Raw genomic sequence first — 26,077 nt, 5'->3', positions numbered from 1 at the left:
CCTTTCTCTCTCTCTCTCTCTCTCTCTCTCTCTCTCTCTCTCTCTCTCTCTCTCTCTCTCTCTCTCTCTCTCTCTCTCTCCCTTTCTCTCTCTGTCTCTCTCTGTCTCTCTCTGTCTCTCTCTGTCTCTCTCTGTCTCTTTCTCTCTCATTCTGTGTGTGTGTGTGTGTATGTGTGTATGTGTGTGTTTATATATTACCATGCAGCTCTTGATATTGGTAAAGTGTCCTGTGAGATTTTCCCATCCACAATGAAGTATATGCTGGTATTGTCACTGTGCAACCATTGTTCATGGCTGTAGACCCTACTATCATATATAAAGGACATTAATTCACAGCGGGTGTCCTGGTCCTCTGACCCTTACTGTATGTCTACCCCATGTCATGTGATATTCTCTGAACCTTAGGTATTTAGAGCCATTTCAGCACAATGGCTCTACAATGAGTGCTCCATACATTTTTTTCTGGATGTAAGTCTATATTTAGTTTTATTAACTTATGATTGATGTAGATGGGCCCAGCTCATTGAGATTGGTACAATGCTTAGCAAGATGATCCTTGATGAATATGATGCAGGCTGAGAAAGTCACGGGGAGCAATTAGGAAGCAGATTCCTTCCTCCACATCTCTGCTACGTTTGAGCTCTTGCCTAGACTTTCTTAGGTGATAAACTAGCTGCAAGATAAAATAAACCCGTTTATTACCAAGTTTCTTTTCCTCATGGTATATTATAGGAATGGAATGTATAACTAACAAAGGCATATCAAGGTTCGTTCTCTACATTTTGAAAAGTAGTGGAATTATTGTATAGTCTCTATCTGCTAGAAAAAATAAGCCTTCTTAACTGAGAATTGAGAACTAGTCTTTTGTATTTTTATTAAGAATAAGTATTTAGAATGCAGTTAGAAATTACAGCCCAATTAAAAAATACCAAATTAAAAATGTGGTACAAATGTAAACAGAAAACTTATAAGAGGGTTATCTTGAATGGTCAAGAAGTATCTATATAGATGTTCAGTGTCCTTAGTCATTATGGAAATGGAAATAAAAATGATTGTGAAATTCCACCTTACACCCATGTATGCTGGCATAGCTGTGGAGCAAGAGCAGTGCTCCACTGATGGTGGGAGTACAAACTTTTACAACCACTTTGGAAATCACTTTGCTGGTTTCTCAGAAAATTGGGAATAGTTCTACCTCAAGACCTAGCTATAATACTCCTTGGAATGTACCCATAATATGCTCTTTCATCCCACAAGGAAACTAGCTCATCTATGTTCAAATCAGTTTTATTCAGACTAGCCAGAAACTGGAAACAACCTACATGTCCCTTATCCAAAAAATGGATACAGAAAACGTGATTTATGTACACAATAGAATACTATTCATCTATTAAAAAACAAGGACATCATGAATTTCTCAAGCAAATAGATAAAACTAAAAATATCGTCATGACCCTAAAGAACATACATGGTATGTACTCACTTATAAGTGGATATTAGCCATAAAGTATAGGATAACCACACTATAATTAACAGACCAAAAGAAGCTAAATAAGCAAGTAATGCCCATGGAAGAATGGTTGAATCAATCTCAGATGAAGGAAAAAAGCAGATATTGGAGGTTATGGAAGAAGCGAACTGAGGAAGAAAAGGCAGGAGAGGACAAGGGAAGGGATATGAGGGGATGGGGGATATTATATAAGGGGAGCATAGGGGAGAAGGGAAATTTGAGGTTGGTGGGTAGGGCAATCTCTAGGACATACCAGAGACCTGGGATGGGGCAAGGCTGCAAGGTTTCTATGAAGGAGACCCTAGCTGAGTCTCCTAGCAATGGGGGATATGGATTCTGCAGTGGCTACTTCCCATAGCTAAGCAGGATTCTCAGTGGAGGTATAAAATCAGCAACCCTTGCACAAAATCCTCTGCCCAAAGTGTTTCGTGCCCATATGCTGTTCAGGGTTGGCACAGAATGGCCAACCAATGAATGTCCCAAGTTGAGACCCATCCCATGGACACAGTCTTTGACACTATCAATAATACTCTGTTATGCTTGTAGTCAGGAACCTATTATAAGTGTCCTCTGAGAGGGTCCACACAGCCAATGGAAGAGATGCAGAGACCCACAACCAAACATTGGATGCAGCTTGAAGAAACTTAGAGAAGTGTTTGTGTTAAGGATGGAGTGATCCAAAAAGTACAGGGAATTCACAGGAAGACCAACAGAGTCAAGTATCTTAGACTCTTCAGGGCTCCCAGAGACTGTAAAAGCAACCAAAAAATCAAGCACAGCTGGACCTAGGCCCCTGCACATATGTAGAAGATGAGCAGCTTGGTCCCCAATAACACAAGCAAGGACTCTTCCTTTATCTATTGCCTGCCTACCTGTGGATCCAGTTCGCTTATAGGAGGTGCCTTGTCTGGCCTCAGTATGAAAGAATGTGCCTAGTCCTGTGGTGATCTGAGGTATCTGGAAAGGTGAGGATAGTGAGGAGGTACTGGGGTAGCGTTACCTAGTGCTAAGCTCTTCAGAAAAGAGGAGTGAAGAATGGGGGAGGTACTGGGATGACACAGATAGGTGATATTGGGACATAAAGTGAATAGAACAAGCACATCATAAACAAACACACTACAACAAAAAACAGGGCTATAAAAATGACTTAATGATTAAGGAAACATGCTGCTAAAAGCAGAAAGGGACCTGGCTTCAGTTTCCAGAGAACACTGTCCAGATAGCTTATAACTGTTTGTAACTCTAGTTCCTGAGGGATGCAATACCTCTGGAATGTTTGGGTACCTATACTCCTGTGCACACACTCTCCAACTCTCTCATAATTAAAAATAAATCTTCAAAAACTTAAAATCTACTCTAATCTAATTGTACTTATCGACATTGAAATTTCATGTAATTTTTATCTGATTAAATATTGTCCTGGGAATTTTTTCATCATGTAAAAATGAAAAAAAAAATCATGGCATGAAACATTCTTAGTTTAAGAACCATGCTTAAACAAGCATAAAATAAGAATCGATTTGCAGAGAAGTGATGATTCACATTTTCTATGAAAATTATTCAGCATTAGAAATGAATGTTTTTAGTGTCATATTATTTTACAGGAATTTCTGGTACATCCAAAAAGAGCAGGTAATGGTAAAAGAAGGGAGAAGCTGAACCATACAGTATTGGTCTAGAAAAAGGTATCAATAAAATGCATCCTAATGATTTTCTGCAATACTTATAGCTCAGTGACTTGTTCAGCCACCTTTCGAGAAGCTTCATCTGGTAACAACAAATAGAATCAGATATAGAGATCTACAGACAGATGTTACATGGGGAGTATATATAGGAAGTTTCCATCAAACTCTTCCTCTCAGAGCTCAGGAAACCCTGGGGAAGAAAAAGCCAAACATTGTAAGAGCCAGAGGTGATGGAGGGCACCAGGAGAACAAGGCACTCTGAATCAACTAGGCAAGACCCACGTGACCTCACAGAAACGGAAGCAGCAAGCACAGGTCCTCCGTGGGTCCCCTGTATGTATAATAGCTATTAGTTTAGTGGTCTTATGGGCTTCCTGACAGCGAGAATGAGTGGGTCTGGGATTGTGGTGCCTTTTTTGGGAACTCCTTTTCTCCAGATGGGTTGCTTTCTCTAATGTGTGATTGATAGTTTTTGCTTAATCTTATGTTTAATTTTGTTATGTTTGACTGTTATCTCTTTTCTAATGAGAGACAGAAAGGGAATGGATTTAGAGGAGATGTGGGGAGGAACGGGAAGAAGCAGAAGGAGGGGAGACTATAATCAGGATGTTGCGTGAGGAAGTAATTTATGTTCAAGAAAAGTGAAGAATAAATCTCTTTTCCCAGTAAGAAGGAACAAAAGATGATGGAGACTGAACCAATGAAAGGGAGGTTGTGGGGGGAGCCCATGTGGTAGTGACTTGAAGAAATCACTTTCTTGCTGCCATTTGACTACAGATATTTAACCATAGAGAACTGTAGGAGAAGCAAATCATTTTGAAATGGATGTACAGGTAGTATTGAAGAAACAACCTCTTTGTCCAACTTTATTCCTTGCCTCCCCAGAATTCCACCCCCCAACCTCTGCAGAGGTGTCAGAATTTGGGTCTTTATGATGTATAAGCCATTCTATTGCTGTTACTGGCTGCTGCTGGTGGTGGTGGGTGCTACTTGTCAGCCACACCAAATTGAATGTCCTGCACTAATCATGGGTGGTAATTTGCAGAGGACAGGTGACTGGAGAAGACCAGAGGAAGAGTCAAACTTGAAGAAAGAAGCCTGCATACCAGAGAATGCCAGCAATCAACAGCAAGCTGAAACATCTGAACAACCAGGCCCAGAGACCAACAGAGAAAAAGAAAGAGAGTGCTCCAGTCACCTAAAGATTAGGAAGAATAAGAAAGATAAACTAGTAAAAGATGAAAAAATGTTTAAGAAGAAACCAGGAAGAAAAGCCCTTCAACTACCACCCACCTGCCCAAGAAACTATAAGAGAACAGTAAGACCAACAATATTTTTATGTTCTCACAAGACAAATAATACAAAGAATAAAACCCACCATAGCCTAAACAAAAATCGTTGGAATATAAAACCATTCCAAGTGACCTCCTGTGGATCAAGAAAATGTAAAGCCTGGGTTAAAAGCTTAAAACAAGCTACAGCAGTTTCAGAAGTAAATGTGGAGGAAAGAAGAGACCCTTGAGATCTCTTCTAGAGCCAACAAGAAATGTGCCAGTTGGCAGCTGAAACAAAATATTCAAGATGTGGGGAAAAAAATTATAATTGTTTAGAAAAGTAGAACTAATAGGTTCTCCTCTAGGATTCATAACATTACCTGTTATTGCCCTTATCTCCCCCAAGAACTTGAAGGTAAGTCCCTATTGCTGAACACACCACATATTTCCAACACAGTAGTTAGGAGATTTCAACTGGAACTGAACTGGAAGTCTCCTCCCTGAGGACTAGCTCTCACAGTCTTAAGAAAAAATGACAAGCACACACCAACATAGAAAAGTAATTATAACACTATCTAGCTGTAAGGCCTATGCTCTGCAATAGTGACCAACAAATTGTATATCTCCAAGGTAGTAATGCCATTATTATCCTGAGAGTATCTGACAGCTGCCTAATTGGACTATAGGCCAACATGGTGGAAAGGAATTTATATTTGGTACTTTAAACCTAGCCAACTTACTTAATTTAGGCGGTTGCCTTCCCACAAAAGTGATAAAATAGTGAATGGCTCTATTGCTATTATTCTTTGAACAAATAGAAGCAATTTTGCCTGACTTTCACTTTCATGGGCAGGTATTATACTGTGGATTGTGTTTATCAAAGACCTGATCTTGAGTGTCTGGAAATGATGTTACTATTTGTTCATATCTTTCTTGGTAGTTGCTGAGAAAAGGTCAAACATGTGCTTGAGGAAGACAGGATTCAAATATGTTTAAGTATATATGTAGTTTATAAAGCATGTTTTAGGGGACTTTATTAAAGAGAGTTTCAATTTAAAGTTAGAATATGGCAACTTATGTAGTGTGTGGTACCCTCTTTTTAAAATACCCATCTCCACATAATTCTGAAGGTATTTTTAAAATTGCAATCACCATTAATAATCAATAATTCTTAAGAATATTAACCGATTATAATTGCATACTACCAGTAGAAGTCTTTGAAAACAGAATTCTGCCTCTACTCTTATTTGAGTTGAAATTGTCTTTAAGGTCCCAATAAACACCCTTGGCTCTGATAACCCCACCAACATGTAAACTAATCCCTAGAAATAAATTAGTCTTTATCCCAAAGGACCTCTGTCCTTCACTCAATCGATAACCCCCCCCACACACACACACAATCAACAAAATAACAGCACAGCCATACCCATGCGCACACACAGACACACACAAAGGGATATATGTACACCCAAACACACTTATGTGTACATAAGTACACATAAGTGTACATATGTACACTTGTGTACATAAACACAAACAAATTATGGCTCATCATCGACTGTTAAATTCTGAAACAAATGTACTTTTTTTAAAATTAAAATCTTCTTTTTTCGTCCAACATATTCTGAATGATTCTGAGTAGATTTCCCCTCCTCCTACTCCTCCAAGTTCCTCCTAGTTCCCTTTGCCTCCAGACTTGCTCCCTCTGTATGTCTAGTTAGAAAACTAGCAACCATCTAAGGAGTAACTAAATAAAACAAGAATAAATAGCAAGATAAAATAAAATAAAACAAAAAGAAACAAATCAAAATAGGACAAAACAATGAACCAGCACCAGAAATACAAATAGACAAAAGCACACACATTTATATACACAGATGTCCCATAGAACCCAAAAACCAGAAGCCATACTTTATATGCAATGAATCTGTAAGCTTAAAAAAGAAAAGAACAAAGAAGGCCCTGACTGTGTATTATGGTACAAAGAACCTCTAAAGAGGCCATGTGATTTATTTTGGATAGGACATCTACTGTAAATAATTGGTCCTACCTGTAAGAATGGATTGTATTTCCAGTGAGACACACATGGAGAAAACTTAATATTTATTTATTCATTCATTTATTCACTAATTCATTTTGTAAACATTCATCAACAGTAGATGGCTTCTGGGTTAGGGATATGGCTGTGCCTCTTTCAGTTCTATGACCCTTAAACCTACATAAGTAATGGATATTGAACAAAGCTGGGATGGAAACTAATAGTCAGATTTTGAAACAAAGTAAGTTAATATGAATAATGAAATCCTAATAAGCAATTATTTTGCATTATCCTCCTCACTTCTAGAATATTGAGGGTTAATGGACACTCTCTTTACAAAGATTTCAACTTACCTTTTGGTTGCTGTTCATGAAAAGAAGTCTTCAAGTAGAGAAAACTGCTTAATGTTAGAAAAGCTATTTGTCTTGAAAATATTGAAGCTAGTACAGGAATAATAAAAATGGAAATAAATAAAATCAGCATTAGGAAACTGGTTTTGTATGGCCTCTTCAATTCTACCATGTTATTCTCAGCAGTATTCTAGCATGCTCTATCACTTGTTTCCCTATATTAGTTAAACTTGTAATTCAAGGACGTTCTGTTTTGTTTTCAATTCATTGGATATCAGCCCTTGCTTCTAAAGGAGTTTATAAAATGTTGATCTTGAAGGAAAATATTTCAAAAAATAATTTTAAGGTTTAACATCATTCCCAACAGAGTAGGTGAGGAATAGATATGTAATGAATGCTAATTTTTCTTTATTCAGCTTGATACCCATTTGATGGGGTCTTAAGGAGAGCAGAGACAACATAGAAATACAAGGAAAGAGTAGATTGATAGAGAAGGAACAGATAGATGTAGTGAGGCAGGGGTAAAAGGAGAAGGTGGAGGAGGAAATAGAGAAGGGAAAACTACTCCTAAAGACTGGAAAGATGCTTATTGAAAGCACACCACTAAGGAGAAATTCTATATACAATACTTAAACAAACATAAAGAGAATTGAAATTATAATGGATCAGTAAAACCCCTACTTGACAACACAAGTTAACATCCAAAACCAGTACCAGAAATGTGTTAGCATTATGTTGGATTATTACTTATTAGCTAATACATTCTAACAGAACCCTCTTCATATGTGACAATTAGACCCCAATGCTGAAGATACAATGTGTGTGTGTGTGTGTGTGTATATGTGTGTATGCATATATATATATATATATATATATATATATATATATATATATGTCTATGAAAAGTAATGTTGGCACTGACCTAGAATCTTCATCCTTACTGCTTAGGTTATACCTCTAGAAGGCGCTACACTTGTTACTAGAGAAGTATCATAGTCATAAATTTACTCAGTTATTGTCCTTGTGAGTTACAATAACAAATCCACCGAAAAAGATTCTCTCCAGTGGATCAATAGAAGCATAAATACAATGGCAGAAATCAACTACCTTATGATACAATTTAAGCTTTATTTCATAAGATGGCACTATTACTGAGTTCAAGAATCTGTGACTATACGGGTCATAGATCCTAAAAGAAAAATACTACTATTATATTTGGATAAATAGACGGGATACTAAGTAATGGTTTATCATTGTGCTTACAGAGCATCTTTCAAACAACATAAGAGAAGCTTCTTTTTGACTGTTTTGACAAGTACTTGACTATTTTGATTAGTACAGAGACCCATAGCTGCTTAATGTGGAAACAATAAGCACAATCCATGTTAAAAAGAATATCTATATCATACCTACACTCCCCAAAGCTTACATAGCATAGAAGTGTGTGTGTGTGTGTGTGTGTGTGTGTGTGTGACTGTGTATGTCTAAGGAATATAAGGGCCAGAGAATGTGGGTGAGTGTAATGGAAGGTAATTAAGCTCATCACAATTCCACCAACAGTACAGCTGAAACTGTGTTTTCAGAATAGTATGGGGCAGTGGCACATACAAACTCATAGTTCTTATGACTGTATACACAAGACAAGTACAAGACCAATTCAGACAAATACTCAGCAGGTGGGCAAGTATAAGCAGGGAGTTCTACTGGTAACTGAAGGGATTCTAACAATTGATAGTGCCTGTGAGAAGTAAAATTAGTTTTCTTTAAAGCTATGATCCATGCTCCAGTGAATACCAACACACACTGGCTAGGGACAATGCAGATTGTACCCAATGAACTTTAAAAGAAAGTTGGAGACAAGTTGGGTGGGAATGGAATGGAGGTATTGATCAGGGAGAAGTTATAAAAGGTGCTGAATAAAATCATATTATAATGTTTTAAATTTTCAAAAATTAATTTTAAAAAGTTTAAATTAATATAAATTATTGTCTTTGAGCTTTTTTGTTTATCCTCAGTCCTTACTATGAACACTGTATTTAGTCATTCTCATATTATAAAAAAAATAACCACTTTAAAACAACAAATAGATGCATGTTAAATTGAAATGCTAAGTTTTAGTGGCATTAGAGCACTTGAAATATGTTTTATTTCCTAAAGTTTCAATAAGAAGAATTTTACTGTTTATCCAGAAAGAGCCAATTTTAAGCTCTAAATGTCTGTAATTTAAAGGAAACAAATAAACAGGAAGGCATATGGTAACAAGCAAGCATTAGGCAATGGCATGTATTCATTTGCTGTCTATTATTTTAATTAATTCTGTACCAGCAAATTCGAGACTATACAACAAGTGTATCAATTACTCCATGGTTGATGTATTCATTTATCTAATTTCCCCCTCAAGGGGTAGAAACTGTCTAGATACTTTTTTCTTTTAAAATTACTAATTAATGTCAACAATTGTAATTTCACATAATCTCAACCCGGCTTGAGGAGAAATATTGAGAAAAATAATGTGTTTGTCTTCTAAGCATTCCTCAAACCTGAATCCATAAAGCAAGTCTCCAAACACCAAAACAGAATGTAAGAACCCACACATGCACACAACAAACACACTCAGGGACCCTGAAGACAAGGTCGGTGGCAAAACAGACACAATGAGCAAGTAAATTTGATTTCTCAAAAAAATATTCGCAATATGTTCTGTACCATTTATTTATTTTTAGAATGATAATTCTTAGATGAACTACTTCAATACAATGAGAATTTGATGAAATAAAACAACACAAGCCAATCATTTCAGGACAATGTCAAAAACTTAGCAAAATGATAGAAAAACATAACTTATATGGGTAATTAAGCAAAACATGTTTATTATTATTATTATTATTATTATTATATTATAAAAATGAGGTTCCAATCACAGGGACATTGTTATATTAAATACAATTTGACATAAATATAATTTTAGAATAAAGTTTTACTGTCAAGACCAACATCAGTTTCTCTACCAAAGTTTTTATCAGTGGAAAGTTTTATTGAGTTAGAAAACATTACATCTACTAAGATTGTTTGAGATAGATCGTTTAGGAGGAAAACTCTGAAACATGTGGTTTGTAATTTAAAACATGTATAAGAAACGAATCTGTCAGATATATAAGAGATTTCCAGGGAAGCTGAAGAGTAGAATATATACGTATATAACTATAAGCACATTATTATGATATATGCATTTTAACACATGTATGCATATATTATTTCCACAGTAAAATTTTTTCCATGCTCTTAAATTTCATAAAGAGTAGTTCTCACTTATAAGAACAAAGACGACTGAAATGACAGCTGTAAAGACAATGACCTCTTCTTCCTTTCTCTTTCTGTTCTCTACTCAACAGATGGGATGATGCCCGTCTACATTTACTCAGGCAAATCTTGTGTTTTCAAGAATCTGCAGATTTCAAATGGTGTCACATGTTCCAAATAATTTTACAAGTAGGAATAACGCCTTAGCAGCTACACAGACATCCCTGATGCCAGTCAAACTAACACTTGAAATGGTCAGTATAATGAATTCATACTTAAGGAAAATTAGCAAGTATGTTTGAAATTCCATGAGTGTTATGTGTAGTTTTAAAGAGAGTAATATGTTTTGTACTATTATTTTACCTTTTGTGTCGTCTCTTTGTGTCACTATTGTGCTTCTATGTACAATTATTTTTCTGAGTCCCAGTAGGCAAAATAGTTCTCATCACTTTAGTTTATATTTTATAAAAATCAAGAAAATTTTATTATAAAATCACAATACAACTACCAAAATAAAAATATTTACCTTTGATATTGTGTTATTATTTAGGCTAGTATATATAATTAGATCTGGTAATGTTGCAAAGTAATATTCTATGGAGAAAATTTAAATGCAATATCAAACATTGTATTTTTCATAACTCTAAGTTTTATCATAAATCAGTTTTTTCCTGTTTACTGATATTTTCTATGCTGTAATATTTTCAAGCGTATGTGTGTGTGTGTTTGTGTTTTTGTGAGTATTTTTTCTCTATGAACCTGAATGTATGCACATGTGAATTCCAGAACTTCACAATATGTGGCATTCTGTCCATTTAATTTTTCTTCCTCCTTATTTTACAAGATAGATTTCCTTGCTGAATCTGGAGTTCACTGATTTGGTGAGACTGTCTCTAAGGATCCCTGTGTCCCTACTTTGCCAGCACTGTAATCATCTGATTTTGCCCTTATGTGTGATTTATATTATATAGACTCTGGAGATTTAACTCAGCTACTCATAGTGACTGGCACACAGTGTAACTGGGAAGTCGTAACTCCAGATCCTTAAGCTTCTAATTCTACAAAACACATTCTACTTCAGTATTTCTTTATGGATAAATTCAGATCATACACAAATTCCTCCTTTCTATATTTTAGATATCTTTTATTTGGGGGATAAATAGACTCTTATTAAAAATTATTTTACTGCCAAAATAAATTTCATTGATGAGTCTGAGATTGGTGCTATTTTAAAGGTTCGACATTGTGTCCATATAACAAAATAATAGGTATGTGTTTCTTTTCTTTTAAAGAGGAAACTTCAATTCCAACAATAATCATCCTGATAACAGTGCTGCCCCTACTGTACCTGTGGCTCTATTGTAACACCGCAATCATCATTGCAGTTTCAAAGTACATTGTTTGGTAAGTCAGTGAATGACTTTTCCTCCTCAAAAATGAAAGATCTTTCTGGTTAGTACTCATTTGATTTCACTACGACTATGACAAAGCTTTGTACTATCTTCAGCAATAAATATTTACTGTCAAGTTCTGGGTCACAACGAAGAGTAACACCACTGCCCTATATTGCCATGGGAGACTATGTGTCACTTGTGACCAAATTCTTGAAGGAAGTAGTTCTATACTTTAAATGGGAATTTTTTTCCAATTCATTGCTTTTTGGAGGATGGAAGAAATAAAATCCTGAGGGAAGTATAAGTTCAGTCAAACCAGTATATAGGTGGTGTGTGTGTGAGCGTGTGTGTATGTGTGTGCATGTGTGTGTGTGTGTGTGTGCGTGTTTATGTCTGTGTGTGTATTTGTGTGTGTCTGTGTGTGTGCATGTTTGTGTCTGTGTGTGTGGTGTGTGTTTAAGAAGATTATAAAATAGATTTTCATATGGCATTTCCAAGCACAGTTAACATTAGTTACATATCCATGAACCACCTTTTTAATTCTACAATCCTATCTTTCTTCTTACCTTAAACTACCTGTACCACTATCCCTAATTCCCCTACATACTGTGCATTTTTACTATCATCCTTCAGTAAGATATTTTTACCTCTTCATTCAAAGTGTACCACTGTCAATTTCCTTTATTTCACAAATTAAGCACATAAATCTAAACATTTGATGCTCAAATACTACATAAGAACATACAGTACTTGTTCGTCTGGATCTGGCCTACTAACTCAGTATGGTATTTTCCAGCCAGCTACATCTACTTATCAGCAAATTTCATAGTTTGCTTTTTAATTGTTACACCGAATTTTATTGTATGTAAGCACCATATTTTCAGTAACCACTTTTCAATTGAAAGATTCCAAAGCTATTTTCATTACCTAGCTATTATAAATAGGTCAGGCACAAACATAGATGAGCATACATTTCAGTAGTAAGAAGTAGAGTTCTCTAGATATATGTTCAGAAGTTCTAAGGTTGAGTCATGAATAAGATCTATGTTTAGTGCTCTGGGAGACTGCCACAATTATTTCTATAATGTCTTTAGGAGCTTGCACTCCCACAATGGGTATGAAATTTCCCTGTACCCTACATGCTTGCCTAAATTTGTCTTCCTTTTGTCTTCCTTTGTTTTCTTAATCTTAGCCATTCTGAGTGGAGTAACATGACATTCTCACTGAAGTAACGTGAATTTGCAAAGTAGTTTTAATTTGCATTTCCCTGAAAGCTAATAATTTTAATCACTTGTTAAAATATTTCTTTGCTATTTGTATTTCTTCCTTAAACTCTCTATTTAATACCGAACTCTTTTCTATTATATTTTTCTGGTGTTTAATTTTAGTTTTTTTAATTCCTTATATTTCCTAGATACCAATATTATATCAAAAGAATAACATGATAAAGATATTTTTTTCCATACTATAAGACACCTTTTTAGACACTATACATTTTCTTTCACAGTACAAAATCTATTTAACTTCATGGAATTCAACATGCTCTGGTGGGTCACTAGAATCCTTTAAAAATGTCTTTATCTTAAGCTGAGTTCTAAAATACTCACTCTACTTTTTCTACTAGAAGGTTCAGTTGTTGCCTTAAAATTTTTGATTAATTAGGGCTTAATTTGTATGGGTAATAAGAGTGAAGGAGCAAGTAGCCTTGTCTATACCTTTATATATCTATTTGTTAAGGATGCTGTCTGTTCTCCAATGTTTTACACACCTTTGTCAAACCTTGGGTACCTACAGGTTTATAGACTTTAAGGCCTGAATACTTCATTCCATTTTGTTGATCAATGTTTCTGTGTTTGTGTCAAAAGTGAAAATGTTGTTATTACTATGTCTCCCTAATACAACTTGAAATAAAGTATTATCTTTGGCATTTTTTTCTTTTTTTTTAAATTAGATATTTTCTTTATGTACATGTCATGTGATATCTCCTTTCCCTGTTTCCCCACAGAAAAAAAAGAACAAAAAAAGAAAATAAAGAAAAAAACTCTGTTCCCTCCGCCTCTCCCCCTGCTCACCAACCCACCCTATCCTGCTTCCTGGCCCTGGCATTCGCCTACACTGGGGAATAGAACCTTCACAGGGCCAAGGGCCTCTCCTCCCATTGATGACCGACTAGGCCATCCCTGTTATACATATGCTGCTGGAACCATTAGTCCTACATGTGTACTGTTTGGTTTGGTGGTTTAGTCTCTGGGAGCTCTGAGGATATTAGTTAGTTCATACTGTTGTTCATCCTAAGGGGCTGCAAACCCTTCAGCTCCTTGGGTCCTTTCTCTAGCTCCTTCATTGGGGACCCTGTACTCAGTTCAATGGATGGCTGTGAGCCTCTACTTCTATATAAGTCGAGTACTGTCAGAGCCTCTCAGGAGACAGCTATATCAGGCTCCTGTCTTCCAGCACTTGTTGGCATCCACAATAGTATCTGGATTTGGTGATTGAATATGGGAAGGATTCCCAGGTGGAGCAGTCTCTGGATTGTCCTTCCTTCAGTCTCTGCTCCATAGTTTGTCTCTGCAACTCCTTCCATAGGTATTTTGTTCCCCTTTTTAAGATATCTCTGCCATTGTTTTAATGCTCATGGAAATTTGGTTTTCTAGAATGCTTGTGCAGTGGGCACTGGTTATCACAGAAACATGCAGCCGAAGAGAGTTCAGAGTATACATTCCCAGCCACAGATGAATCTTATGCATCTTAATACAGTTCCCCAAAGAGCATTGTTTTTGTTGTTGTTTGTTTTGTTTTGTTTTGTTTGCTTTTTTATTAAATAATTAATTTTTTTACACTCCATATTTTATTCCCCACCTCCTCTGTCCTCCAAACCTTCCACATCCCATATATCCTCCTTACCCCCTTTTCTCCACCTGGATGTCACCATACCTCACCCCATCTGACCTCTAAACTCCCTGAGGCCTCCTGTCTCTTGAGTGTTAGGTGTATCATCTCTGAATGATCACAGGCCTCTACTTTATGTATGTTGGTGGTCTCATATCAGCTGGTGTATGCTTCTTGTTTGGTGCTCCAGTGTTTGAGAGATCTTGAGGGTCCAGATTAATTGAGACTGCTAGTCCTCCTAAAGGGCTACCTCTCTCCTCAGGTTCTTTCACTCTTCCCTAATTCAACAACAGCTTCTGTCCATTGGTTGGGTGCAAATATCTGCATCTGTCTCTTTCAGCTGCCTGTTGGGTCTTCTGGAGTGCAGTCATGCTATGTCCCTTTGTGTAAGCACTTCACAGCCTCAGTAATAGTGTCAGGCCTTTTAGTAGAGAGGTAAGAATGATCTTAAGAGCCAGATGTCAAGAAAGACTGTAGCAAAATCCTATCTTCTGGCCTTGACTGGAACACTACACTCAGATGTGGTTTCATGGAGAAGATTTACTTAAGTTCAACTCAGTCAAAATTTTAGGTTCAGTGGGAGGTTTATGAACTCATCGTTACCAGAATGTTTTAAACAGTTGATAGATTCTGAGAAAAGAAGAATCAGTTTTCTTAAGGATATCTTTCTTAGTAGGTTAACCATGTTCCAGTAGGTGGGTCTTATCTTGGTTAACTTGCTTCCCTTCTACTTCCATGTCCAGGTCCATGGACACATCATCTTCTACTTTATAGTCCACTAATGAAGGAAAACAGGCCAGGACTTCAAGGTACAAAACTAGAGGCAGGCAGGAATTGAATGCATATGGAAAAATAACTTATGAAATTTAATTAATATTTGAAACCCAGAATGTGAAAGTATATCACTTTTTGTTGATATCTATTATTTCTAATAGTACTACTTGTCGTATGTCAAATTCCAGAAAGTCACAGTTTAAAGGAGGAAAAAGAGCTGCTCACCTACTAGCAGATTAGAAGCAGAAAGAGAAAAATTATAGCATTACTTTCAAGAACCTGCACCAAGGGGCCTGACTTTGCTCAATATCTCCTATCCTGTAAACTTCTAGAAGCATTAAAAACCATCACCACCAGAAGAGGACTGAACCTTAGCACATGAACCTTTGGTGGATATTTTATTTTAAATATTAATACTGAGATCCCCTCTTAAAAAACAGTGCAACAGGCTCTGCTTCTTACAAACACAAGCTTTTCTTAATTATACTGATACAATCATCTAATTAATTCTTGTGAACACTTAAAACTTTCATTTTACAAAGAAACATATTCAAAATTCAGAATACTGCATGAAAGATTCAAAATGCTGTGCTAATATAAGTATGAGTATTTAATTATTATAAACTAGTAGGATATTTTATTGATCTTTCTACATTTTAAGGATGGAATGATTTGTCATTTTATTCAAGGTCTCATATGGGGCCATGTTAACATTCCTTCAAAAGTACAAACACTCAAACTCTGAATTAAAATGGGGTGTGCTCCTATCTCTAATATGCAGTATATAAATGACTTGTTTTTTTTTCCATCTGCCCAAATCCAAGACAATTGGATGAATATGCCAACTCTGCTTGTTGAAAGAAATAAGAAAATGCATTGGAAAATATCATAAAAAGGCTAATGACATTTTTGTTTCATAAAATGTGTTTAATAATGTTGTTGCAATGAAGCATATTCAGAAGTTTATAACATCCCTATCATGACATTTCAATTTCCCACTTATTTTAAGTAAAAATATAATTTAAATACTACATGACTTTTACTTTGGCTCTAAACCACAGAAGTAACCAATGACTGCACCATTTCTGAAACATCAAGAGATTTCTGCTCTAATTTCTGAGGGGCATTAATACGGAAGATGAAGCCACTTGATTTCCAAGTTGAGTTTTTATTTCTAAAGCACTCAGGTCAGTCACTGGTAATTTTCCTCTATTAAGAAACACAAAATAAGGTACTCAAGTAGCATGGACTCAAGGAAAAGTACATTCTGCCCTGGTCATGCAAGCTTTACTGACATTTTAAGTAGAAAGGTTGAAGGAATCAAGTCCATTTTGAGTAATTTTGTAAGCTGAAGAAAGATTGATCCATTGTGCAGCCAGAAGCACCTAGACCACAGGAAAATAAGAGCAGCTGATGAAAAAGATGCAACTCTATAAAAATAGATGCTTTCATCAAGAAAAAAAAAAAGCATAGATAAGTAAAGATCACTTAGAAAAAAATTGATCAAATTATATGTTGCATATGTGTGTGTGTGTGCCCATTTACAAGTGATTTTCCTTAAGATGGCAGAAATTCAGGAAACATCTTGCTTTCTGCTCTTCTGTAGGGCTTAAGTCGTGAAGGCAAATCTTCTATAATCTGAATGGATAGTGTTTAATATGTATTAATCAGAAGCATGCGTTTTAATTAGAGTGTTTGGTTCTCCAAACAGGCCAGTTTGTTTTTTATTTTTATTTTGTTTTTTTGTTTTTGTTTTTGTTGTTGTTGTTAATGTATTTTGCTTGTCTGGAGAGGCCACTTATTTCTCTTCATTGCTATTAGGACTTAACACAGTAGAGCAGAGTCAATTCTTTTGAGATCAAGTCGAGAACTTTAAACTGCCAACTGCGAAATAGCAAATACTACATCGATGTGCATCTGGTTGCTCTGTCTCTCTGTTCTTAGAGAAACAAGCTCTCAAATTACCCAGAAGGCATTAGAAGATACTGGCTGGAAGTAAAACACATTTAATAAATACTTATCATTAGAGGTCATTTCTATATTTTCTATTTTCAGTGAGGAATGCATGTAATGATTTGGTAGAATTAAAGAGCTTTCTGAAACCCATCATTACTTGAAACTAAATGTGGATGCCCCAGGGCACATCTTTTTGAAAACAATTAATGAGAATTTTTCCTGAGAATTAGATTTTGTCATTTAATGAATAACAATCCATGCAGGTTCAATCAAACAAAGTATAATAGTGTTTACTTTACTATTACACTTGAAAGTGGTTTTAAACCTTGAAGAGAAATATCTTGAGTCAGGAAAGTTGAAATCCCAGGGGTACATTTTGGGAAGAATTACTCTAAAAGCTATATTTAAATCAGTTTGGTTCATGAAATGCACTTTTCTCATTAATATAGAGCCCTTGTCACAAGAAAATCCAATAATCAAAACAGTATTAAGGAGAAATAAAATGAAAAGGCAATAGCACTACTCTGTTAGAAGCAGATTCCCAGTTAGCATTTGTCAGTTGTGGAACACAGCCCTCATTCTTAATCTTTTCTTTCATTTCTCCCATGGTGTTCTTATATTAGTAGTTACAAAGTGTATTTAGGTCTTGTAAAAAGATTGCATCCAGACCCAAATTACTTTCCTAGTGTACCACATTAAAGGGAAAACTGCTAATCTTTCTATATAGTTTACAGCATAAATTATTAATAGGTGTTGTAATTTGATCCATCTCAATATTACCCATCCTTCCATCTCTTCTCTGTGTCTCTTCATTTCTCTACCATATCTTCTTTTTCCTCTCTTTCCCTGATTCTCTTTCTGCTTCTCATTCCCAGTGCAGTTGGATATTGTATTTCTAAATAATACTGAGTTAGACCCAGCACAGAACCGTGGAATCCTGAGTCTGAAATGTAAATCACACTTTATCTTTTTAATTAATATATAAGATTTCACTCCTTGTAGTTACATTGGAAAAGGTCAATTAAAAGAAGTTTAGAGTATACATGGGTATAATCATTCTCTGGTTTGTGCTAAGAGGATGGATCTGTATATCATCTACACTGATATAAAAAACATTGAGGTGAATACATACTGACAATATCAACTAATGGTACATTTCCCAGAAAGCCTTCTTGTTTAGAAAAAAAATTGATTTGCATGACCAGTTAAGTAACTAACAACTAACTAAACCAACATTTATTCATATCATATAATTCAGAATGTTTTGCTTTTTTTAGTGGTTTTGCAGATCATGTTTTCTTGATCCCATATCAATAGGAGTATAGCCTAAGAGTCTCAGGGACTGTCATCTCTCACACTCTGTACAACTCTCCAGGTTCCAGAGAAGCATTGGGCAGAATACCAGAAGTTACCAAACTAGACTATACCTTACTTGACCAAACATTACAATGTACTTCCTTCCTTTCTTGTTAATCTAAAAGATTTTTAAGCTATCAGTAACTTTTTTCCTGTCAATTTTGTGACTATTTATAATCTGTACAATTTTCCCATTAGTAGAATGATCATTATTCTAGTGTTATTTATTCCTAACACTAGCCCTGAGCATATGGTAGGAAAAATCAGGCCTGCTGCTGAAAACCTAGTCAACGATATGTGGGTAATGAAGCTGTGTGTCTTGGAGGATGGCATACTACTCCATTGTATTACAATCACTAAATGCATTATCAATTCTTGTTTCTATACATGTACATAGCTTTTGTTCTTGTTAAAAAAATAAATTATTATTTGTTTGCAAATGAAAAGAAAAGCTCACCACGTGGTGTGTTTTCTCAGGTGATATGTCTACAATTCAACTGCTGCATGAAAGGGTCAGGGAACATTGGGCTTCTACCCAAAGTTAGACTTAGAAAGCTTTTAATAGCTAGAGGACCAAAATACCTCCTATGAGATTGTGCCTTCTCATTCTGACAGTAAACCCATAGCCATGGAATTTCCACAACACAGCTGCTTAAACAATATCTAAGAAATTCCCACAACATCTGGTGTCCTAATGGAGATGGGGCAGATATGACAGGGTGTCACACCTTGTTAAAGAGCTACAGGAAAAGAACAACTAATGAGAGATAGAGATGTAGCACTTTGCACTGAAGAGTCCCTAATGAATTTTCCAAGAAATTATCCATATATGCAAGGAAAAGCAATCGACCTACTAGTAAATACTATAAATGTGCTAAAAGCTATTAAAATATTTTATGAGAGTATGTTCCTCAAAGATTCATACCATACAAATAAAGAAACAAAATCTACATCATCAAAACAATTGAAATGCTTACTTATAATGAATACTGCACAAGAACATAAAAGAAGGATTGACAGAGTGACAGGACTAATAACATAGGTGAATCACAAAGAAATAATTCTGATCATGTTAAACTATCAGGTTTTTTTTCTTTGAATGCAAGCTAATAGTCCCAAATAAGGAGAAATTCTAGGAAGAATAGAATAGAACCCCAAAAGCTTGTCTTCTGATTCTTAAAAGTTTATTTTACCCTATTTTTACTTCTAATTAGTAGATTTTTCCCTTTACTCAGCTCACATCAAATGGTAAAATGTTTGTAAATATTACCAATAATATATATCTATAAAAGTCTCACACTATGTATGACTATAGAATAATTTGTATTTAGTTTTTAAAATTCAATGTTTACAATTTTCAGGAAACATACTTCATTTCATGATTTTGCAAGGTTGAATCTGTATTTATTGTACAAATGGTATTGTAATAAACTCATATAGTTTCTCTAATTTTTAAATGTAAGGAATGGTATATTCAAAATTAAAACACATATATGTAGATGACATTAACCTGAGTTAATTAAAAAATAAGACTGTGCATTTTATGGTTATTAATTGTAGTGTTACAACAATCTAAATGTGTGTCTTAGACAAGGACGAATGTATTGACATTTGTCACAGGTCTTAAGCTGATTTGGTGTGTGCCCCTTCATCAATATTGTTTGTTCACTTACAGGCAGAGACATTTATACCTTCAAGAAGTCTTCATTCTCCACTCTAAAGACTGATGAAAGCTTGGTTTGTGTAACCTTCAAAATCAAGAAATAAAGCTTCATATGTCATCCTCATTGCTTGATTGATTTCCATGAGTGAATTCTTAAGACAACTGTGTCAAACCGTATCAGTATATTTACTGAGCCTCAGGAATCACACAGTGATACAAATATGCAAGGAGAGGAGCCCGTCAGCCACTTAGAAAAAGAGTACCCATAACATTCAAATTACATAGGAGGATGGCAATCCTGTTGAATATTCTAAACCATGAAACATCACTGAACATGAAATAAGTTTGAAAAAGTGATGCTGAAATAAAAAATAACAAATTGTTAAAGTAGTAACATCCACTTAAGTCTATATTTTAAAATTCCCAAAAGTTGAAAGTTAATGTGAACTATCAAAAAAAAAAATACTTGAGACATATTGATGATAATTTTATCTTAATTCATTAATTTTATGAGATTTCTATAAATAGGGCAAATACATGAGACAAATTCAAATGGAGAGAAGGTTTATTTAGGCTCATAAATTTCCCTTAGTCCTATGACATTAAGCTTATTTTGGCATGCCCTAGGAAGGGCATGGCAGAGGAAACTACCATCTCATAATAGCAGAGAGACAAGAAGACCTAAGAAGGAACCACAGTCCAGTATCCCCTTACAGACATGCTACTTACCTCTTCTTTCTCTAGGTTCTATACCTTAATCTATCACCTTTTTGAAAAAGTCCAATCAGTCTGAAATTTGGGACTACCTGTAAAGTTCTAATTATTACCTAGTGTTGATTATGTAACTGAGACAGGTATAACTTATTCCTTTTTCTGAACATCTTGAGAATATTTTGCCAAATACTCCCAGGTATGAAAAACATGAAAAATCAAAGTATAATTTTACTAAATATGTACAATTTTTGCTTTATTGAACAGAAAAAGGGGGGCCTACATAAAGTACCTATTATCTATATTCTTCTCCCAAACTTGTTTTAAGAAATGAATGTATCTTGGAAATACTCTGGTACTATTTCTAAGAGAGAGTTAGAGAGATGAGATATACTTTCATCTCAATTCAGTTCAATACTCTTGGTTGGGTAGGTTGACATTTCAATACATACATTGATCATGTAGCTACAGTATGTTAATTGTCTCAAATTATTAACTATAACAATCAATACAACTCAAAAATTGTTTTGCTTTTTTCTCTTTTTTGTTTTATTTTGTTTTGTTTTTGTTTGTTTATTTGTTTGTTTTGAGGCTGGGTTTCTCTGTATATTCCTCGCTCTGTAGACCAGGCTGGCCTGAAACTCAGAGATCAACCTGCCTCTGTCTCACAAATGCTAGGATGAAAGGCATGTGCTACCACCTCCCAGCTCATGAAATCTATTTTCAATGAAAGAAAATGGAATAAATCAATATAAGTAATTATTTTATAAACGGGGTATCCACATTCCTGAAGAGTCATTGTCCTTGGAGTTTCTGTTGGCTCAGACCTTCCACAAAAAGGAAAGAAGTCAGATTTCTAGGTCAAAATTAAGCACAGGAGACAGTTTACTACTGCTGTTGGATGTACTTTCAGGTAAAAAGTACAATTCCTCTGTTCAATCACATTAGGGCAGTGACAGGCCTGTGATTGGACAGGAATAGAGAGGTGGAGGTAGAGTTGGAGGAAGAAGAAGGTCAGGAACAGGAGGAGAGGTCGTGATCATGGAGGCAGACAATGAGGACAAGCCAAATCCCAGGAGGTTATACAACCAAGCAAAGGTTTTTACAAAATAGATTAATTGGGTTAGAATATTGTCTTTATTATTTGGTTCTGAAATTGTATTGTATTGGCATCTTGTAAGTTGTGATTTTATTGTCATATAAATCTGATTGGATATTAACCTTAAGAGTCATGCTTTATTTACTGGGTGTTAGGCGCTATTTAGGTGAATGATTGTGGGGCCCTATAAAGAGTTGCATGTGAGCGAGATATTTTTAATAGCTGGGAGAAAATAACAAGAGCCCACAGGGACTTGGTGATGTTGGTCAATACCGGCTCAAGAATTTGGCCCAACCAGAAAGTTTGCAGGGTGGATTCATTTTTTAAATATTCCCACAACACCACTTGGATTGGCAGGTCTCAGGGAAAGTAAACAGAGTGGTGGGGCTGGAAATGGAATGCTTGGCTTAGGGTGCCATTTATGGCTTTTGGGGGTGCTTTCAGGGGAGTTGGTACACGGACTCTTCTGGATGGAGAGGTCTATTTCATGTCCTTGATTCTTGCAGTCCTCCACAAAAGAAGGCAGAGTTGTGGGCTTGCCGGGAAATACTTAGTCCAGTGGGAAGGTCTGTAAGGAAACAAAGCTGTCTTTTTGTAGTCTGGAGCACTGAAGTGTTACAGGCTTTCTGAATGTAGGACTGCTAACTCCCTTCAGAAGAAATGGTGCAGTGTGCATATTGAATTGACACACAATTTGCCTACATACTTTAAGTCATCCCCGGATTACTTACATGTTTAATAAAAAATAGTTACCATAATGCATTCGCTTTTATGCTGGATTTCCATTGTCTCATTTTTAAGATTATCTGATTTTAGTGCATCATATTCCTAAAGAGGCTTGGAAAATAGAAGATTGACTGTAAACACAAAAGGGAGATGATGATATACAACCTCCAACTTAAACTCAAAATGTTTGCAAAAGTTCTATGGGTATTGACAGTTGTTTGCTGTATTTTAGTATACTGGCTCCATAGATGATTAGTTTGAAGGATAGTGAAAAAAACTGGTCCTTTTCTTTAATATTTGGAATATTATAATTGTATCATAAGGAAAGTTATATATTATGCTAATGGAATTTGAAAATACATGAGATTTCTTGTGAATATCTAAATAAAGGTGCCAACATCAATGATAATTAGAATAGATGCATACAGTCTCATAAATTCAACAATACAATTAGTTATATTTGACCTATTTTCACATCACTATCCAGTTACAGGTAGTTCTGATATATTATCATGAAGTGGTTATACTTCACAAAGTAGTTTTCATCAACTAAGTAATATAACATTGTATATATGTCCCACATGCTTATTATCTACTTGTCAGTGGCTGGATATCTAAGGTGATTCAGTTTCCTAGTTACTGTAAGTAGAGTAGCAGGCCCTAACATGGTTGTGTAAGAATCTCTGTAGTGAGATAGAAAACCCTTTGGTTATATGCCAAACAGTTATTGTATATTACAAATCTATTTCTACTTTTGGTTTACATTTATGAAACTGGAAAAAATTAAACTAAATGAGATAGGCCAGGTCCCAAAAGACAAAGACTAAAAGTGCTAGCTTCAAGTGTCTTGTTTACTTAATATAAACACTAGAGCTTAAAACGTGCTATTGGGGAGGGGATTTATTTTTAGGGATGATGGATAGTAAAATATACAGGAAATCAAAGTAGAGAAGTGTTACCTTCCCTCTTCACTTCAGTCATCCACCGGACTCCTGGCAGCCTCTGCTTGGGGGCTAACACCTGGGAGCTAATGGGGACTTTGGCACCTGAACTTTGTTTGTAGTGTAATCTAGAGACTTATTTTCGGTTTCTCTTGTGACTATAAAAACCCTGGTTTATTCTCAGTAAAGTGGAGCCTTGATTGGGATGCAACTTGGCTTAGTGTTTTCTCTTTGCATTTCAAACCCTCTCTTTCAGGTCCTTTATTCCCTCCTGGATGAGGAGAACTCAGTGCTTGAAACTGCAGGTAGTTTCAGAGAAGGATAATACCTGGGGAAGATGGGTTCAGGTATAGTCAAATAAAGTGAATGGGAGAATAAAGGGTCAGTGAAAGCTTAAAATTGAAACATGCAAAAAAGAAGGTACTTATCATCTGTGGTATTAAAATTCATATGTAGAACATATCTGATATGATAAGACAGTGTGTTGGTTTCAGTAGGTGTGACTCCCATAGGCTCATGTGCTTGAATGCTTATCCATAGTGAGTGGAACTATTAGGATGTGTGGCCTTTTTGGAGAAGGTCTAACCTTGTTAGAGGAATTATGTTAATGTTACTGTGGAAGTGGGCTTTTATGTATGATATAATCTCAAGTTCCACCCAGTGTGGAACACAGTCTCCTTCAGTTACCTTTATATCAAGATATAGAAGTCTCAGCTCCTTGTCCAACAACCGTAGGCCTTGATATTGCCATGTATCCTGCTATGGTGATAATGGACTAAATCTCTGAATATATAAGCCAGCTGCAATTACCTTTATAAGAGTTGTCTTGGTCATGGTGTCTCTTCATAGCAATAAAATACAAACTAAGACAGAAGTTGGTACCAGAAGTGGAGTATTTCTTTGACAGCTATAGCCATGTTATGGGGAGGATTGTGGAAGAATTTTAGAACATTAGGCTTGAAGAGCCATTGAACATTTGTAGCTCTGTGGGATGTTCTAGAGAAGCTCGGAAGTTGATAATGTTGAAAACAATGAAGAAGATGAAGGTATGTCTTGTGACATGTAAGAGAGAAGATCAAAGACTGTACTTTCAAGGCTGTTTGCAAATGTGGTTTAAGATTCTCTCATTTTGGTTACCTTGTGCTGAAGAAACAGCTGTTCTTGACAAGATACCAGAACTACTAATGCTATCCTTTGTGTTCAGGGACAACTGATTCTGGTTAGCTGGAGCTAAGAAATTAATAGTGATTTAAAGAGACCAGCAACACTGACATATTATCTTCTGGAAACTGTTTTCTGAGAGCACAAAGCAGCTGTGTTCCAAAGTTAGCTAAGTTGTATCTCTTGCTGGTGTTGGGATTTGATAATGTGTATGAGTTAACCAGGTACTACAGGTTTTGAAGGTCTGAAGATCTCATGGAGAACAGCTGAGGCTTGGCAGTGTGAAAACAAGGAAAAGTCATTCATAAAGAGGCAGTCTCAATGAATGACAGTTGAAGGCCCGGGACTAAAGGGGGTATGCAAAATGGTCAAAGCTTTGGCATCATAAAGACAAACTACTGGTGAGCATGGAAACTAGTTTCAGGGGAAGACCCCAGCATTTTGGAGAGACTAGTACCATAGGATGTCCACTAAAAAAACAGAAGCAGCAATGGAGTTAACCCAGCTGGAGCCTAGAAGACAATCCTTGTGCTATATACAGAAAGCAGAAGTGACCCATGCTCACTGGAGGAGTCCAGAAGATTGTAAGTGTATCCTAGACATTAAATTTTCTGTTTTTCCCCCCTTTGGGTTGTGGCTGTCCTGCTTTTTTCTGCTTGAAGTAAGAAAGTATTTTATGGGTGCTCACAATTAAGAGACTGAATTTTAAGGATGCCTCAATTCCACTTGGGAGGGAGAAGAAACCGATCATGGTGTGGGCAAAGGGAAGGGGGGACTTGGGTGGAAGAGGGGACAGGAAAACATGATCAGGTATTGTGGGGAGGGAAACAGGATTGAAGTCCTGAGTGCCAGCAGAAAAAATAGAAACAGACAACCTTGAGAGGTAGGAGGTGGTGGTGGGGGATCCTCTAGAATGTACCAGAGACCAGGGATGTGAGAGAGAATCAGGACCGAGAGGGAGGGACTTTAGATGAAATGCCCAACAGTGGAGAGAGGAAACTTGTAGAGTCCACCTCCAGTAGAAAGACAGGGCATCAAGCACAGGGTTGCCATCCCACAGTCAAAACTCTGACCCATAATTGTTCCTATCTAAAAGAACTAGGGATGCCAGGCAGTGGTGGTACACGCCTTTAATTCCAGCACTTAGGAGGCAGAGACAGGCAGATTTCTGAGTTAGAGGCCAGCCTAGTCTACAGAGAGAGTTTCAGGACAGCCAGAGCTATACAGAGAAACCCTGTCTCAGAAAAAAA

The 26,077-nt window shown here is 36.1% G+C and overlaps 1 long non-coding RNA gene across 3 annotated transcripts; it reads left to right on the top strand.

The window, feature by feature from the left end:
- The first annotated feature begins 4,134 nt into the window (after positions 1-4,134).
- On the top strand, positions 4,135-20,313 carry LOC116070949. 3 transcript variants are annotated; one of them, XR_004110647.1, is made up of 6 exons: positions 4,135-4,884; positions 10,250-10,411; positions 11,450-11,561; positions 15,184-15,249; positions 16,276-16,401; positions 20,202-20,313. It is a non-coding gene; the product is annotated as an uncharacterized LOC116070949 (long non-coding RNA). The 3 variants fall into 3 exon arrangements; XR_004110646.1 differs by lacking the exon at positions 15,184-15,249; XR_004110645.1 differs by lacking the exons at positions 15,184-15,249; positions 16,276-16,401 and having other exon boundaries at positions 4,136-4,884.
- Positions 20,314-26,077: the final 5,764 nt, after the last annotated feature.

This window comes from Mastomys coucha, unplaced genomic scaffold (genome assembly GCF_008632895.1).
Source record: "Mastomys coucha isolate ucsf_1 unplaced genomic scaffold, UCSF_Mcou_1 pScaffold22, whole genome shotgun sequence".
Lineage (NCBI taxonomy): Eukaryota > Metazoa > Chordata > Mammalia > Rodentia > Muridae > Mastomys > Mastomys coucha.
This window is presented reverse-complemented; position numbering and strand designations above follow the sequence as displayed.